General features: G+C 45.4%; 1 protein-coding gene across 4 annotated transcripts in view; it reads left to right on the forward strand.

Annotated features, from left to right (window-relative positions):
• Positions 1-1,837: 1,837 nt before the first annotated feature.
• ACSL5 (acyl-CoA synthetase long chain family member 5) overlaps positions 1,838-17,958 on the forward strand; it is a 52,245-nt gene continuing 36,124 nt past the window's right edge. Inside the window, exons 1-2 of one of the 4 annotated variants that reach the window (XM_074382879.1) lie at positions 1,838-1,997; positions 14,975-15,143. The gene's annotated coding sequence lies outside the window, so the exon portion shown is untranslated. Of the gene's footprint in view, positions 1,998-3,905; positions 4,162-14,974; positions 15,144-17,958 lie in introns of those variants that run through there. The other 3 variants (XM_074382880.1, XM_039464999.2, XM_010332947.3) reach the window with 3 other exon arrangements.

The raw sequence follows: 17,958 nt of genomic DNA on the forward strand, positions 1-17,958 counted from the left end.
GAGCCATGATGTTGCCACTGCACTCCAGCCTGAGTGACAAGAGTGAGACCCTGTCATAAAAAATAAATAAATAAAAAGGCCAGGTGCAATGGCTCACACCTGTAACTCCAGCACTTTGGGAGGCTAAGGTGGGTGGATCACTTGAGGTCAGAAGTTCAAAACTAGCCTGGCCAACATGGTGAAACCCCACGTCTACTACAATGCAAAAATTAGCCGGGCATGGTGACACACGCCTGTAGTCCTTGCTATAAGATTAAGGAAGGAAAATCGCTTAAACCTGGGAAGCAGAGGTTGCAGCGAGCCGAGATCAAACCACTGCACTCCAGCCTATGCAACAGAGTGAGACTGTCTCAAAAAAAAAAAGTTAATGCCCATGAGACTCTGACCTAAGAAGATTTCTGTTAATATGCTAGTCTCTCCTCCACACAAGAATCAACAGGAAGTGGTATTAGCTTCTGATTTTTATATTGGCCACCTGACCAAATACTGGAAGAAGAAACCTAATGCAGCATTTCCCTGAATTTCTGCAAGCTGGATGCACAGAAAGCTTTCAAGGATCTAAGGTCTGCTGGTAGCTAAACATACACAGATCAATGGGACAGCATAAGGGCCAAGGCACTGCAGGGATTTCTCATGACTTTGAGTCTGGTGCTGTCTTGACCAAGTGATTGTATGATTCCAGGAACCTTCTTGCACCTGAAAAGGCCTCCTTGGCCTCCCCTATACAATAGAGGTCACACACAGTCTCAGGGCTTCTTTCATTTCTACCCATTGTTTTTGTTTAGTAATGATACCTTGCAGTCCTAATGATCTTGGAATCGAGAATGGTGACTAGAGAACTTCAAAATGGAAAGAGAGGCCGGGTACAGTGGCTCACGTCCATAATCCCAGCACTTTGGAAGTCCGAAGCAGGCAGATCACTTGAAGTCAGGAGTTCGAAACCAGTCTGGCCAACATGACAATACCCTGTCTCTGCTAAAAAAAATTTTTTTTAAAAAATTAGCCAGGCATCATGACGTATGCCTATAATCCCAGCTACTCGGGAGGCTGCGGCAGGAGAATTGCTTGAACCCGGAAAGCAGAGGTTGAGGTGAGCTGAGATTCCACTACTGCACTCCAGCCTGGGTGACAGAGTAAGACTCCATCTCCAAAAAAAAAAAAAAAAAAAAACTGGAAACAGAGAGTAGAATTTGGCTGAGCTGCGATGCAGTAGCAATGCTTCTTGTTCGAGTGCCTTGCTAGACCGTGTGTGCTGCAGACTGTGTTCAGGATCCTGAATCTTGAATACAACCCTCCTAGACTAGTGTCTCAGCCTAGACTCTACACTGTAGACTGATTTGGCTTATTTGGTTCTCTTGGAGATGTTCCAATTCTGAAGGGGACAGTGGTCCCTTCTAGAAGACAGCTGATTCCCAAACGCACACCTCTGCTTAGTCTGAATCTTGAGGTTCTAACTTGAGCCAATTGAAGTGGCTTCTCATTTTTCTCTCACTCTGACCCCAAGGAGCCCTTTTTCCTCTAGTGATCTAGACCTTTCTCTTCTTATCACAATCTCAAGGATTGTGTCCCAATGGAAGATGCAAAGCCCTGTCTGCCCCTGCCCCTTCCCCTTCCCCTGAGGCAGAGCTTTATCAAAGGTTTCTCTTGTTAAGCATTCACTTTCTGAGCTGAGGGCTGTCTATTTTTTTTTTTCCTCTTAAGCCCATTGCATAACAATCTCTTGTTTTAATCTTTTGTTGAACACTGCATTTCTCACTGTCAGAGGTTACTACGAGTGTTTGAACAGGTAACGTCTACCTTTGAACTTCTATTGCGACAGGTTCAAAGGTTCCAGGGGAACGTGTTGGCCACTCTCAGGACAGTACTCAGTAGCTTCAGGTGTGTCCCAGTCCCAGGAGTTGCAGAAAGAGTAGAAGTGCCTGAATGCTGCTGAACTAATACAGTCAGCTGCGAGGGGAGCACTTCCTGGACCCAGGAAGTAAGAGCTTTCTTCCAAGGTAAGCTGTGATCATACTACCTGCTCTATATTGAATGTATCTGTGAGATAGTGGGGATGGGGTGGTATTGGGAAAGAAGGTGAGATGTGTTATGCTCAGCCTAAGGCTCTTTTAGAAGATGAAATTACATTTAGTTGAATAATAATCTCAGCTGACTTGTGTGGGAGGCAAAGAAAAAAAAAATCATTCAGAAAGGGAGTGGAGACATAGGAGCTGGGGATGGAATTGGAAGGGAACACCGATTTCACTAAGTGTACTAAAGCACACAAAGCCAGGATGTGAGTCTCCTTCATCTTCCATTAAGAAATCTCTGTCTTGGTGTAGTTCCAAGGACCATCCATCAGCTGCTGAGGGCAGAGAGTTCCATTTGGAAGAGAGAAGGGGAAGGGAATCAGCAGATACTCAGTTAGGTGCTGGGGGCTGTTCTGGGTAGATGATGTTTGCTACTTCATTGGCGTAGCTCATCCTCTGAGGCAGGTGGTGTCATTCCCATTTCACAGATGCATAGTGCATCTCCAGGCTATCAAACAGCATGGCCTAAGCTACATAGCTTGGAAGTGGTGTGGCTAGAATCTGAGTCTTGATCGGTCAGTTTCCACAGCCTGCTCAACAATGCAGAATTCTTGTGGGTTGCCACAACTTCCAGTTACCCCCCGAAATCCTGAGGGTGTCATTCATGTACACAGAGGATTGATAGGAATACAACTCTGATGGACCTTTAGAATGACCCAACCTTCCTGAACTTGAGCATTTTTACTGGAAGAGACCAGTTAAAAAAAATAAAGCCTCATCTTCTCCTAACCCTGAGCCCTGAAGGTAAATAGCGCCCAGTGAATGGCCCAGGGACGTGAGTGTGGCTGAGATGCGACACCCACTCTGCCATCCTCTGCTCTCCTCTGGAGGAAATTGCCTCTTGGGGAGCTGAGCTCCTGAAACTAAGCAAAAGCCAAGTGCTCATCCCGCCATGAGATGGGCCAAAGGATGGAACACCGCAGACTCCCCTGTGTCTTCCAGTCCATCTTTCCCCCATGTTCTAAGGTGGCTCCCCCTTGGCCAAGGGCTCAACTCTGTATTCTCCGAGATTGTGGCAAGGCTCACCCTGGCTTCCTTAGCTGAAGGCTTTTAAGACCTGCTCTGTAGAAAGAACAAACCCTAATCTAGCTCCAGGAAGGAGCCAGGCTCAGGCTAAACTTCCTGTGAGCTCCGGTGAGGGATTGAGGCTGGGGAAAGTGCCACTTAATTCTGAGGAATCTGTGAGGTGGGGAAGGGGTGGGAAAATTTATTACTTCTGTTTCCTGATCTGAGAATGGCAGCTCCAAGGCCCCTCTGTGGCCACAGCCTTAGGCAGATCAAATGAGACTAACACAGGTCCTGGTAACACTGGGGGTGACCCAGGTGGCAGAATCGATTTTTAAGTTAAGTTTTGAAGAGTGAATGTGTCAGAGGGAAAGGAATCGTGCCAATCCATCGGCTCACTGTCCTGTCGTTACTGACTGGCTTGTTTGTGTTCTTGGCTTTGTCAGAACTGCTTCAGGGATGGAGTCAGGCAGCTCTGGGGGCTGGAAAGAGGGGTAGAAGGTCTTTGGGTGGATCTGAGGGCTGAGGTGCCCTCTAGCCAGACATGCCTGTCCTCCGAATCAGTCCAGCAGGGAACAGCGTCGCCTCTGACTCTGTGATGCTGCTGATCTGGGAGGCCTCTCAGTCATTTCAGTTTGTTTTTTCTTTCGTCTTAGTTGAAAGGTGGTTGGCCACAGGAGGATGGGGTGAATTGTGTGAATGAAGCTGGCTCTCCGATCGGCCCTTAGGGGCTGGGGTAAAAGGCTTTGACACTGAGCTCGGGTAGCTTTGGCGGCTTCTCCCCTTCTGCTCAGAACACTTCCACTTTCAGTTGTGGGAAAAAAAAAAAAAAAAAAAGCAAACCAGGAAGTGAAGTCCCCGAGCACGTTAGAAAGCCTGACATGGCCTGATCGGGACAGCTCAGAGCAGGGCAGAACTGGGGACGCTCTGGACCGCCCTTCTGCCTTCATGGACGCTCCGAAGCCACCCTGTCTCTGGAGGAACTGGGAGTGAGGGAAGAAGGGCGGGGAGTCGTGTGCCAGGAAGAACCCGGAGCCAGGAAGCCCCCGTTCTCTAGAAGCACTGAGAGATGCGGCCCCCTCCCAGGGTAAGGGAACCATCCGGGGGTGTTATTCAGCAAGGAGGTCTTGGGGGCATCCTGACCCCCGACCTCTGTGAAGTAATTTAGAATCAAGGGCTGGCTGTGTTCCATGGGCACACCATGCTCTCTCCCTGCTGGTCTCCGGCTTGCCTTCAGACCCCGTGTCAGGAGGGGCAATGGGAAGGAGGGATATGGGGCACGCATGGGCCACACTTCTCCTGCCTCTCTTGAGGGAGGTGAACTACAACAGAGACCTCTTTTTATGGGTCTGAGCTCCCCTGAGATGGGCTGGGGGTTTGCCCTCAATTTTTATATTGGACAAGACTGATGAATGAAACCGATGGGGTGGGAGAGACAGGTGAATGAGCTGGATGTATTTTAGGGAGTAGGGCCACTGGTTAAGCCTCAGGTGCTGCTTAATTCCTAAGTACTTCCTTCCCAGTGCCCCCTCCCTGAGGGTCCTAAGGTAAACTTCAAAGACCCTCAGGGAGTCAGTACTAGAATGGGACTTTACTGCTGGGGCTTGGTGCCTTCTGAGATATTGACCATTTTTTGGTGGTCTGAAAGGTAGAATTGAATCTACAGCTTCAATGTGCAGGGGATTGGTATTCTATATCAGAGGCAGGATCTTAAAAAATGACATTAAGGCAGGCCGCAGTGGCTCATGCCTGTAATCTCAGCACTCTAGGAGGCCAAGGCAGGTGGATCACCTAAAGTCAGGAGTTAGAGACCATCCTGGCCAATGTGGTACCCGTCTCTATTAAAAATACAAAAATTAGCCAGGCGTGGTAGTGCATGCCTGTAATCCCAGGAACTCAGGAAGCTGAGGCAGGAGAGTTGCTTGAACCTGGGAGGCAGAGGTTGCAGTGAGCTGAGATCATGCCACTGCACTCCAGCCTGGGCAACAGAGTGAGACTTTGTCTCAAAAACAACAAACAACAATTAAAAATTAGCTTAAAAAAAAAATCAAGGGAGTAATTGGGTTTTGCTTTTTTGGTTTTTTTATTTTTTTTTAATACGGAGTCTCACTCTGTCACTCAGGCTGGAGTGTAGTGGCGTGATCTTGGCTCACTGCAACCTCTGCCTCCAGGTTCAAGTGATTCTCCTGCCTCAGCAACCTGAGTAGCTGGGATTACAGGCACGCGCCACCATGCCCAGCTAATTTTTATATTGTTAATAGAGATGGGGTTTCACCATGGTGGCCAGGATGGTTTAGATCCCTTGATCTTGTGATCTGCTGGCCTCTACCTCCCAAAGTGCTGGGATTACAGGTGTGAACCACCACACCCAGCTGGAGTAATTGTTTTGTTTATTTCTCCCTCCATATTCTGATATGGAGTCACACTGTGGTGGTCCCCTCTGATTGATCAGTATTCAAGGTACACACAGGACATGTCTTGAAAGAGACATGGTGTAAATTTTGTGGGCAGCTCTTGTGTATTTGGCATAATAAAAGGAACGAAAACCTAAATAAAACAAGAAGTATAAGTGGAAATGCTTATAGAACAGGCAGGTAATATAGGGAAGTAAAGTAGATGGTGTGTGATAAGATGTTAATTTAGAAAAATTCAGAGTAGGCATACCCCAGGTAAATGCATTCAAATTTAATTATTTTTTTAAAAAACCACATGGCCAGCCTCGGTGGCTCAGACCTGTAATCCCAGCACTTTGGGAAGCCCAGCCATGCAGACCACGAAGTCAAAAGATAAAGACCATCTGGCCAACGTGGTGAAATCCCATCTCTACTAAAAATATAAAACTTAGCCAGCGTGGCGGTACAGGCCTGTAGTCCCAGCTACTCAGGAGGCTCAGGCAGGTGAATTGCTTGAACCTGGGAGGTGGAGGTTGCAGCGAGCCGAGATCGCACCACCACACTCCAGCCTAGGTGACAGAGCAAAACTCCGTCTCAAAAACCACACAAAAAAACCCACCTTTTAATCCAGACCAAATAGAATGGTTCAGCCAAGCATTTGGCTAGATCCTGGCCTAAAATAGTCTCTCCCAGGCTATATTATAATTTCTTGAGGGCAAAGACACCCACAACAATATCTGTGTGTCATTACATACCTAAGCGTCCCACATACAGTGAGACCACAGATACTGCAAGGAGACTGGAGGTGGAGGAAGGAGAGAGGAATTAATGGAAAGAGGGAAGATCCTGCAAATAGTAGGTACTCTTTTTTTTTTTTTGGAGAAGAAGTCTTGCTCTGTAACCCAGGCTCCCAGGCTGAAGTGTAGTGGCGAGATCGCAACTCACTGCAACCTTCGCCTTCCTGGTTCAAGTGATTCTCCTGCCTTAGCCTCCCAAGTAGCTGGGATTACAGGCATGCGCCACCCCGCCCGACTGATTTTTGTATTTTTAGTAGAGACAGAGTTTCACCATGTTGGCCAAGGTGATCTGGTCTAGAACTCCTGACCTCAAGTGATCTGCCTGCCTGGGCCTCCCAAAGTGCTGGGATTACAGGTATGAGCCAGCGCACCTGGCCTACAGGATTTGCCAGCTTCTTAGAAGCCAGAAATACAGTGTCTGCTCCTGTCCATCTCTCCTCAGTGGATGAGCAGACCCTCAGGTGGAGTGCAGCCAGAGCTGACTCTTGTGCCTGGCAGCACTTGGCAAGAGTGAGGCAACCCCAGCAGCCGCGAGTGCAGCCACCATTGCTTATCACGTTCTGCTGGAAATGTATCTGGGTCTGTTTCTCCCCTGTATGTCCACACATCCTGAGGTCAGAAAGGAACTCTCTCACCAGCTCTTCCCCCTGGCACAGGGCCCTGACCCTTCCTAGATTCTCAACTCACTGTTTGAATAAATATATGAGATTTGGTGTTTAGAAGGTCAGACAGCCCATGCACTGCTGTGCTCAGGTTATAATATATCAGCTTTCTTTAGGGGAGCTGGTAGATTACCCAGTCTTCATGGGTCATTCTATTCTAAGAGTTGTGAGATTGTGAGTGGCTGAAGTTGAGGATGTGGGGGCTGGGGGACAACAAGGTCAGAGACAGGCCATGGCTCCTACAACTAGAAGCATTCTGTTTAAATAGAAATGAGGGCTTGTTGGCCAAGAGCAGTGGCTCACGCCTGTAATCCCAGCACTTGGGGAGGCTGAGACAGGCAGATCACCTGAGGTCAGGAGACTGAAACCAGCCTTGCCAACATGGTGAAACTGCATCTCTACTAAAAATACAGAAATTCACTGGGCGTGGTGACAGCCCCCTGTAATCCCAGCTACTGGAGAGGCTGAGGCATGAGAATCACTTGAACCTGGGAGGCAGAGGTTGCAGTGAGCTGAGATCGTGCCACTGCACTCCAGCCTGGGCAACAAGAGTAAAACTCCATCTCGAAAAAAAAAAAAAAAAGAAAGAAAGAAAAATAAAAATGACAGCTTGTTAAGACCTTTGCCCAGAAGTGGAGGGGCAGTAATCACACAAGACCGTGATCATCTCTTCTCTTTTGGGATGTCTCATAATAGAATCTGATATTGGCAGGGATGTGAAAACTGAGGAAAAGGGAACTAGACTTGATTGAGGACTTCCCATGTGCCTGACAGAATACCGGCAGTTCTACACACAGCATCCCTTTAAGTAGCATTTTGCACCTGCTGCTTCTGTGTGCAGTGGTGGGAACTGATGCTCAGTGGCTTTAAGTAACTGCCCCAGGGCCACACACGTAGTGAGGAACTGTTGCTGTGATACCTGGAGGGGCGTGGCCTTGAAGGTTTGTCCCTGGAAATGATACCATTGGCAATAAAGCTCATGGTCTGTGCTCTGAACCTGTTGACCCCTGGTTGGGACAGCAGTGCAAGGGCTGAGTCTTCAGAGAACCGAGGCAGGAAGGCCTCTTTCCCAACCTCACCTCACCCTGGCACAGGTGACAGGGTCCGAGCACTTTGTCCGGCCTATCTTTCTACAGACCCCGTTATCAGATGCAGCAGACTTCTGATACTGCTTCCTCTTGCTCTCATAATTCACTTGGTCAGCAGCAGGCCTGGGATACCCTTTGGGGCTGTTACTGACAAAAGTTGTCCCAGGGTCGGGATTTGGACTGTGACTTGCTTAAAGCCCAGTGGTGAATCAAGGTTGATTCTATCAACCTGAGCTCCTGTGAGATTTGTCATTTCTGGGGTCACACCCTGTGGGTGACTCAACTATCCTACACTATCTGAATAAACCCACTTCAGAGGCCCTTGGTATTTGACTTAACATAAGTTCTTCTGATAAATGCTGCTCAGTTCAACTGGCCAAGGCCCGGCCCTACCCAGGCTTGATGGAGTGTGTGAAGGAAATGACTCCAGTGGGGCAGTCTCAGCACTGGACCCCACATACCATCTCATTCATCCTTGGAGACTTTTTTCTTTCTTTTTCCCCTTTTAACTAAAGATAGACCCTCCACCTCCAGCAGAAATCCCTCTTCACCATTTCCCTCCCCTAAATATCCCATTTGTCCCACTTTACTGCCTCTAGCACACCTGGGCATTCCCCTTCTCTCCTTCCACTTGACTCCATCCCATCTAATGCGATGATTGGTCTCTCCATGAAGAAAGTAGATAGAGAGACACAGACAACAGTTGAGAAAGATGGTTGGTGGCAGGGCCACTGGCTGGAATCATAGTTGAGGTCTTACTAGACATCATTGGTATAATTGTCATCCTTTTTTTTTTTTTTAAGACGGAGTCTTTGCCACTCTGCACACCCAGGCTGGAGTGCAGTAGCAGGATCATGGCTCACTACAACCTCGACCTCCCAAGCTCAAGCAATCCACTCACCTCATTGTCCTGAGTAGGTGGGACAACAGGCATGCCCAGCTAAATTTTTTATTTTTTGTAAAGATGGGGCCCCACTATGTTTCCCAGGCTAGTCTCGAACTCCTGACCTCAAACGATCCTCCAGCCTCAGCCTCCAAAAGTGCTGAGATTATAGGGATGGGCCATCATGTCTGTGCCAGACCATTATCTGTGCCCCTGGAAAAGAGACAATTTGGCAATAAAGCCAGGGTATCGAGGATCACACATCTTCGAGGCCCTAATGTTCCATACAGCCATCTAAATGTGCTCCAGTCTGCACTGCCGCCTTCCTCCTTCAAACTCACGAGCTCACTGCACACACTAAAGCATTCTGTAAGAGTTTCTAAGATCTGGTAGACTCATAAATACCCAGATAGCAGGAACTGTATCTGCCAAGTGTTTGTCCCTCAGCACATGGCACAGAGCTGAACATGCAGTTTCACAATCTTTGTTTTCTTTACTGAGAGTATACGTATAGGCTGAGTACCATAGCTCACATCTATAATCCCAGCACTTTGGGAGGCTGAGGCAGGTGGATCACTTGGGGTTGGAGTTCGAGACCAGCCTGGCCAACATGGTGAAATCCCCCTCTACTAAAAATACAAAAATTAGCCAGATGTGACAATGCACACTTGTTGTAATCCCAGCTATTCAGGAGGCTGAGGCAGGAGGATCATTTGAGCCTGGGAGGTGGAGATTGCAGTGAGCTGAGATCATGCCACTGCACTCCAGGCTGGGTGACAGAGTGAGACTCTGTCTCAAAAAAAAAAAAAAGAAATGTATAGATAAGTTAAAAGTACTGAGGATAAATGTCTCTCTTCCACACACACACTTCTTCAGCTCACCAAGTGCTACCAAAGCTGGGGTACGTACCATAGAGTAACACTCTCAAAAGCATCCTGACTACCTGGGGAACTGGCTTTATCCTCTACTGGACCAGAAGCTCTGAGCATGCTTTTCTGCACTAAACACACTGCCTAGCACATAGTAGGTGCGTGAATACCCAAATGCACTCATGATGAGGGAAACTTGACCTCACTCAGGTTGGGCTGCTTAGCATTGCTCTGCTCGTGGCATGAAGCCCCTGGCTGTGGCTCGGCTGAGGAAGATTTCGCTGACCCTGTCCCACCCTGTGCATAGGAGCACGTTCTGTTCCTTGTGGGATTGAACACTGCACATTTTCCTTCAGCAGACTCTCGCTAATTACCTTTCTCTCAAATCTTGCCGACGATGAGCAAAAGGCAAAGGTGGCTTGGTAACAGCAGCTTCCCACAGTGTCTCAGGTGCCTCGCTAGGTGTAGTGGAATCCACAGGTTCAGATGGTCACTCCGTGCAGAAGTGCTCACAGCATAGGGAGGCCTGTTGACACACAGATGTCCGCTGAGTCACAGGAAGCCTCACTGGGACCCAAACCCGAGGAAAGGACTAATTCTACTCCACCTCTCATAACCCTTCTGAGCTCTGGCTCCGGCAGCTTTTGCTGTACAATTCAGCAGCAAAGATTTCACCAGTGGATGTGCTTCGAATGCCCCAATGATTTATTTATGGTATGGCTTGCCTGTGGTTCCAGACATCTGTCTCAAGCCTAGACTCTTACCCTTTCTCTGCCAGCTGTCTTATGCATTGGGGCTCTCAGATGCAGTCTAGCAATTGGGCTTGGAAGAGAGATATGAGAGGTTATTATCACTTACCTTTAAAAAATTATTTAAGCGATCGAATCGAATCTTTCCATGATGTGGAAACTACTACTTAGCCACCACCTGGTGTTTCAATAGGGCTCCCTTTGGTAATGCTGTTTCCCTGCTCTGTACACCACATCTCTGCGGAGATGGTAAGAAGGAACTTCCCTGCTGGGTGCCATGGCTCATGCCTGTAACCCCAGAAATTTAGGAGTCTGAGGCAGGTGCATTATTTGAGCCCAGGAGTTCAATGCCAGCCTGGGCAACTTAGGGAGACCCCATCTCTACAAAAAACTTAAAAATTAGCTAAGTGTGGTGGTGCACACCTGTGGCCTCAAATACTTGGAAGGCTGAGGTGGGAGGATCATTTACGCCTGCGAAGTCAAGGCTGCAGTGAGCTGAGACTGGGAGGTTGGGGCTGCAGTGAACTGTGATAACGCCACTGCATTCCAGCCTGAACAACAAAGTGAGACTCTGTCCCAAAATAAATACATAAATAGGTATAATAAGGCCCTTCCCAACCACCTTGGGCCATGGCTATTGTAAGACAGTGGCCTGAGTATTCAGGTACTGGTGAGTGTCTGAGAAGTTATCAGCATGCTATAGGTCAGGATCTCAGACCATTCTTCCTTCTCAGCTACTTGGAATAAATATTGAAAGACACACTTTCAGAGCCCATCTGGCCCTGTGACAGTTTCCACCTTTGCTCTGGTTTCTTATCAACTAGAAAAATGATGAAAAAGGTTTCCACCCCCAGAGCTGCTGTCTGGCCAGATTACACGGTGGCTGAGAAGCATTTTACACAACATGAGGACTTGGAAGAGGCTGTGTGTCAAATGTAATTTTGGTAGTAGGAGAGTCACGCTTGCAGAAACAAAGCTGAGGTGCATGCTTAGGAGCACTCACGTGAAACGCTACCAACCAAGTTGGTAAAACGTTTCTAAAATGGAGCTGTAGTACTTTTCTAAAATGGAGCAATTCATTTTGTCTTTCATTTTTTTTTAAGCATGTGTATTTCAGAGGAAATAATACAAAGCAAATGTTACCTTCTCAGTGAGACTATTCTAAACCCCCCTAATTAAAATTCATCCCCCAGCCAGGCACGGTGGCTCATGCCTATAATCCTAGCACTTTAGGAGGCTGAGGCAGGTGGATCACTTGAGACCAGGAGTTCAAGACCAGCCTGGCCAACATGGCAAAACCCTGTCTCTACTAAAAATACAAAAATTAGCCGGGCAAGGTGGTGGGCACCTGTAATCCAAGCTACTTTGGAGGCTGAGGTATGAGACTTGTTTGAACCCAAGAGGTGGAGGTTGCAGTGAGCCGAAGTGGTGCCACTGCACTCCAGCCTGGGCAACACAGCCTGACTCTGTCTCAAAAAAAAAAAAAAATAATAATCCCCCTGCTGTACCCCCAATTCTCTTTCCCTGCTCTTGTTGTTGAGGTTTTTATTGTTCCATAATACCTTATAATCTAGGTATTTCTCAGGCTTGTTGTCAAACTCCCCATGATAATGCAGTTTCATGAGGGCAGGCTTTTCCCTGCTACAACCACAGCACCTGGAAAAACACCACATTTATAGCCAGGCCCTCCAATAGCTTTTGAATGAATGAAGGAGTAGCCAAGACTTTCAAGGAATCCAGTTATGATGTCTCCTCTTCCATCTGTCTTCTTCTTGTTTTATATTTTCTTTCTGAGACAGGGTCTTGCTCTGTTGCCCCGGCTGGAGTGCAGTAGGGCAATTACAGCTCACCACAGCCTAGACCTCAAGTGACCTCCCACCTCCAACTCTCAAGTAGCTGGGACTACAGGCAGACACCACCACATCAGGCTAAGTTTTGTACTTTTTGTACAGTCAGGGCCTCACCGTGTTCCCCAGACTCGTCTTGAACTCCTGGGCTCAAGCACTGCACCTACCTCAGCCTCCCAAAATACTGGGATTATGGGCGTGAGCCACTGCACCCAAGCTCGCCCCTCTTTTTCTATGAGGGTGATCTTTTCAGAAACATAAATGCACAGATAATTCATTGCAACTGAGAAGATAATGTACACACTGTCCAAATATTGTTTTCTTTCTCTCTCTCTGGCGGTACATCATGAGCTCTTTTCATGTCGGTACCTACAAATCAACTTTCTTTTTAAAAATGCCCGCCCAGAATTCCATTGTGTGGAAGTACTGTAATTGGTTTCATTATTCTCCTGTCAAGGAAGGCTTTCCTAGACTTCTGGATTAGAAACAGTTCTATAGCTTTAATGATGATAAATATAATAGTTAATTCACAAACCTACGTGACGGGCATGGTTCTGAGCACTTTATACATCCATTAACTCTCTCAATCGTGGTGATAGCTTTAGAAGGGAGATACCATTATTGTGATTTTATAAACGAGAAACCACAGAGGATTAAATTATCTGCCCCAGGTCGCAAAGAAAATAACCAAGCAGAGCTTGAGCCCGAGTAATCTGAGCCAACATTCTTACCCTGTACTTTACATGTCATTTGTGATGCAGTTTATTGAGCCAATGTCTTTCTACAAGATAAATTGATAGTAGAATTACTAGGTAAAAGGACACACATTTTATGCTGTGGTAGAGGGCAATGGGGACTTAGCTCTAAGAGACAGCACCAAATGTCCGTTTCCACAATGAACGATTTCACCACTGGAATCTGATGCATGGGGAAAGGACATGTCATTTAAATTTGCACTCTTAAGAACTAGAAGCAAAGCTGAATGTCTTGCCCTAATTTTAAGTAACTTGTTTGTTTTGCTGTGGACTTTAGGACATGCTCTCTGCCTTTGTTTTACTGGATTGTATTTTGTTTTTCGTTGATGCCTGGGTTCCTTATTAAAGAAATGAGCTCTCAGCCTGTCTGAGGGGTTTGATACTTTTCCCAATTTAGCTTTTCTCTTTGTCTCTGGTGTCTTTTCTGCAGGGGAAATTTGTGTTTTTATATAACCAAACTTAACAACATTTCTATTTATAGATTTTAGGTATGAGGTCTGTCTTGAGTCTTCCCCATGCCAAATTATAAGAGAAAATTTCTTCATGCCTTTTCACCCCAACTCTTCTTCTTATGGTTTTCATTGCTTTATACTTAAGTCTTTGACCTACCTTCAACTTTTTTTGTTGTAGGAGTGAGAGAGTAGTCAGCTTAATGTATTCTTTCTGAATAGCTAGCCAGTTGTCTCAGTACATTTACTGTAAGTGAAAAACAATCTATTTTGATTTGAAATGCAATTTAGTACATGATAATAGCATCTACTAGGCGTGTCTCAGGGTGATTTTGTAAAATAGATTTGTCTATTCATGACCAATAGAAAACTCCTATAGCTCTTTTTTTTTTTTTCTTTTTGAGACAGAGTCTGGCTCTGTTGCCCAGGCTGGAGTGCAGTGGCGTGATCTCCACTCACTGCAACCTCTGCCTCCTGGGTTCTAGCAGTTCTCCTGCCTCAGCCTTCTGAGTAGCTGAGATTATAGGCACATGCCACCATGCCTGGCTAATTTTTGTATTTTTAGTAGAGATAAGGTTTCATCATGTTGGCCAGGCTGGTCTTGAACTCGTGATCTCAGGTGATTCACCTGCCTCTATCTCCCAAAGTACTAGGATTACAGGTGTGAGCACCTCGCCCGGCCAGAAAACTCCTATAGCTCTATAGTAAGTATTTAAATTTGGTAATGATTACTTCTCTGCCACCTATCCAATTCTTATGCTTTTTCAGAATTGTTTGATTCTTTGTTAAGTTTTATTTTTCAGGATGAACTTTAGAATTAGCATTTTCGTTTTTAAGAAAGTCTTTATTAGGGTTGCATTAAATATATAGATACATTCAAGGAGCTAGAACCCTTGATTTCAGGTATGTCTTTACATTTTTCTAGTCTTCTTACATGGTTCAGGTCTGAACTTTTAAAATATAGGTTTTACGCATTTATTCTTATATATACTATTGTGGATAGTATCTTTTTCATGACTTCTAAATTAGTTATTTGTATAAAATATAGGAAAACTATTAACTTTCTACATACCAATTTTGGTATCTGGCCACCTCTGAATTATCTCAGTAATTATAAAATTGAAAAGTACTAATTGCCTCTTATTTCCTTAGAGTGTTTTTAGAATTTCTCCTCTCAGCTCATTTAAAAAAAAATTTTTTTTTAGATGGGAAATATGACCACAGATTTTTATCTTAGATCTGAATGTTGACCCCTTGGATTGTTCAATCATTTTAAATAGCTTGGGTAGCTGAGAATAAGTTCTCTTGGGGACAGTCTACTGGGCCTTTTCCATATGATGCTTTTCTGTGACTGAGTTTTGTGAAACAGAATCATTGTCTCAAATCATGTCGTCTCTCATTTCCCTAGCAGAAGAAAACTACTTGTGATACAGAAAAGTAAACTAGTTTAAGGAAAGATTTTTGAAAAACGCTTCATCCCAGGGCTGTGAGGAAATTGAGTGAAGGACCTTTCAACAGAACACACATCTGATTCACGTTCACAGCATAGAAAGGAAAAGGTTATCAGATTTTTCCAGGTATGCTCAGGATACGAATGGTTTGTAATGTCATGTTGACCTTTTGTTATTACTTCCGGGTTTGTCTACAAATACTGACTATGTAGTCAGGGACTCAGAGAGAGGTCTCCTAAGTTGAGGGTCACAGGAATGTAGGAAAAATAACTTTGAGGCTAAGTTAGAAATGGAAAGCCCAGCTCAAAAAGCAAAACTTTCATATACGGCCTCCTAAATAACACACAGACAGGGACCTTTGGAATCATTACAAGTTGTAAAGACTTTTGACACAGTCTCTAGGAGAGAGTAGGAAATTCCTAGTATGGAAGAAATGTGTTAACTAATTGGGTGTAAGAACTTGAAGATGCTGGTTTCCTTTTTAATTAGCTTTCTATCACCATAGAATGAGCCCATACATGCAAGAGAACACAGAAATCAATTAAATACAAATTAATGAAGGCAGATTTTTTTTAAAGCTTGTAATTCCAATTTATATCTTATCATTGCACACACACACACAAAATAGTTCTCCAGGCCTAAAAGCAAAGATAATTTCCTTTATTGTCCTTAGATTTCCAGAAACCCAAGGTAACAGATTGATCTTTCTTTCCTTCTTCCTTCCTTCCTTCCTTCTTTCTTTCTTTTTTGACAGGGTCTGGCTTTGTTGTCCAGGCTGGAGTGCAGTGGCACAATCTAAGCTCACTGCAACCTTCATCTCCTGGGCTCAAGCCATCTCCCACCTCAGTCCCCCAAGTAGTTGAGACTAAAGGCTCATGCTACAAGCCATGGCTAATTTTTAAATATTTTTTTGGAGAGATGGAGTTTTACCATGTTGGCCAGTCTGGTCTCAAACTCTTGAGCTCAAGTGATCTGCCAAAAAATCTGATCTGCCCCCCAAAGTGCTAGGATTACAGGCGCTCCTAGCCTAGTATGATTTATTTCTTGGCTGGATTTTCTGCATACTTAACCAATGTAGATAATTTCATTCCAACTCTTCTAAGACTGGAGGAGTAGAGGGATCTTGAATCGTCCTTAATGTGTGTCAGAAATACACCTGTGTCACCATCTACCATCCCTATCCAATACCTTAAAATAAGTATTGATTAGGGAGCAATCCTCTCCAGATTGGCCTGAATGACTTCTTATGATCTGAGATTTGGGAGTTTGAGGGTGGGGTGTTCGTTCTTTGTACTGCAGGGAAAATGCATTAACTGAGAGTATATGGAATAAACAATTGTGACCTGGAATGTGTTTTATTTGCTCACAACCATTTGTTGAAAGTTAATTATGTGCCAGGCATGGTGCAGGCATGAGAGGCACAGCAGTAAACAAAATTTAAATCCCTGTTCCAAAGAGAGCATCAGCTCAGTCAGGACAATGAATAATAAGGAGCTGGGATAATTTTGCAGTGAACAGTGAACATGGAGAAGAGAACACAAAGTCCATGACACTGATTGGAAAGGAAAAGACATTAAATAAGGTGATCAGAAACAGCCTCCGAGAAAGTGACATTTGAGATGATGCCTGACCTATCCACAATATACAACCATTCCAGATCTAGGGAAATGTTCCAGGCAAAGAGAAGAGCAAATACAGAGGCTTTGAGGTGGAAACAGACTTAGGGTAGGGTTTGAATAAGATACACACAGGAAAAATACAATCTTTTAAAAGATAGAGACTATTGTAAGAAAATGACTTTTAGCCAGTAGGGATAGTATGAAAGATTCATAACAATCCCACCCACAAATTAAGAGATCCTTACTGACACCCTCCTGTTTGACTATGGGGGAAAAAAATGGTTGCACTAAGGATTTTGCCCTCTTCTTCCAGATGGCAGATAGTTGACAAAAAATTTAAATATTAGAGTAGAAGGAGCCATTTAGGACATTTATCCAAAGAAAATGAGACTAAATGAAGACATGCCACCCCAAATCCACAAAGGGAAAAAATCCAAAGCTGAACATGGGGTGATCATAACTTGGACACCAAGACTGGTCCAAGAAGTGTGTACAGAGATGTGAAGGCAGAAGGCATGCTTCAGCTATGTTGGGAATAAAACATGTTAGAAGCCAGGAGATGAGTGACTGTGGCTACAGTCATTCATCTACGGGATGGGGGTGGGGTGAGGGGAGGGCCCTGGGGTGGATCAAGGACAAGGATGCTGGACAAATGGGCATCCTGGAGTCTGAGGCCAAAGCATGTCACCATCACCGCATCAAAAAGTGGAGTAAGGTTTTTCACATGGGTCGTCCTGATGCGTAATGTGGCTTGCTCTGTCATTTGTATATTACTCGAAACAGGAAATCCCAGATGCAGCGTGACAGCTCTCTTTCCTCTTTTCTTTACTACTATTGTACTTCTCCCTACCCCAACTGGGAGTGATGTTAAAAGGAAGAGGAAATGCTAATCACACCCACTGCTTGCCGGGGGTTCTGTAGAGTGACTCAACCAGAACTGTAGTTTGAGACACACAGGACACATGACAAAAGGGTGGTGACATTTTTTCCCCCTTGTTTAATTTCAACATACCTGGAAGTGTTAACAGATTCTAACAAAATGGTAACCAGAGCTTCCCACTCCTGTCATGGTTTGGCCCACAGGGCTCACCTTCTCTTAGGCCCTGAGTTTCTTCTACTTAAACTGTGAGAGAGTTACAGGACGTGGTTGCAATTTCTCTCAGTGCTGACCTTGTAAGGTTAAAAATGTTTGAGTGTACTGGGCATTAGAAAGGTGGCTCATGCCTGTAATCCCAGCACTTTGGGAGGGTGAGTTGGGAGGATCACTTGAGCCCAGCAGTTCAGGAGCAGCCTGGACAACATAGTGAGACCCCATCTCTATA

Source organism: Saimiri boliviensis, chromosome 12 (genome assembly GCF_048565385.1).
Source record: "Saimiri boliviensis isolate mSaiBol1 chromosome 12, mSaiBol1.pri, whole genome shotgun sequence".
Classification (NCBI taxonomy): domain Eukaryota; kingdom Metazoa; phylum Chordata; class Mammalia; order Primates; family Cebidae; genus Saimiri; species Saimiri boliviensis.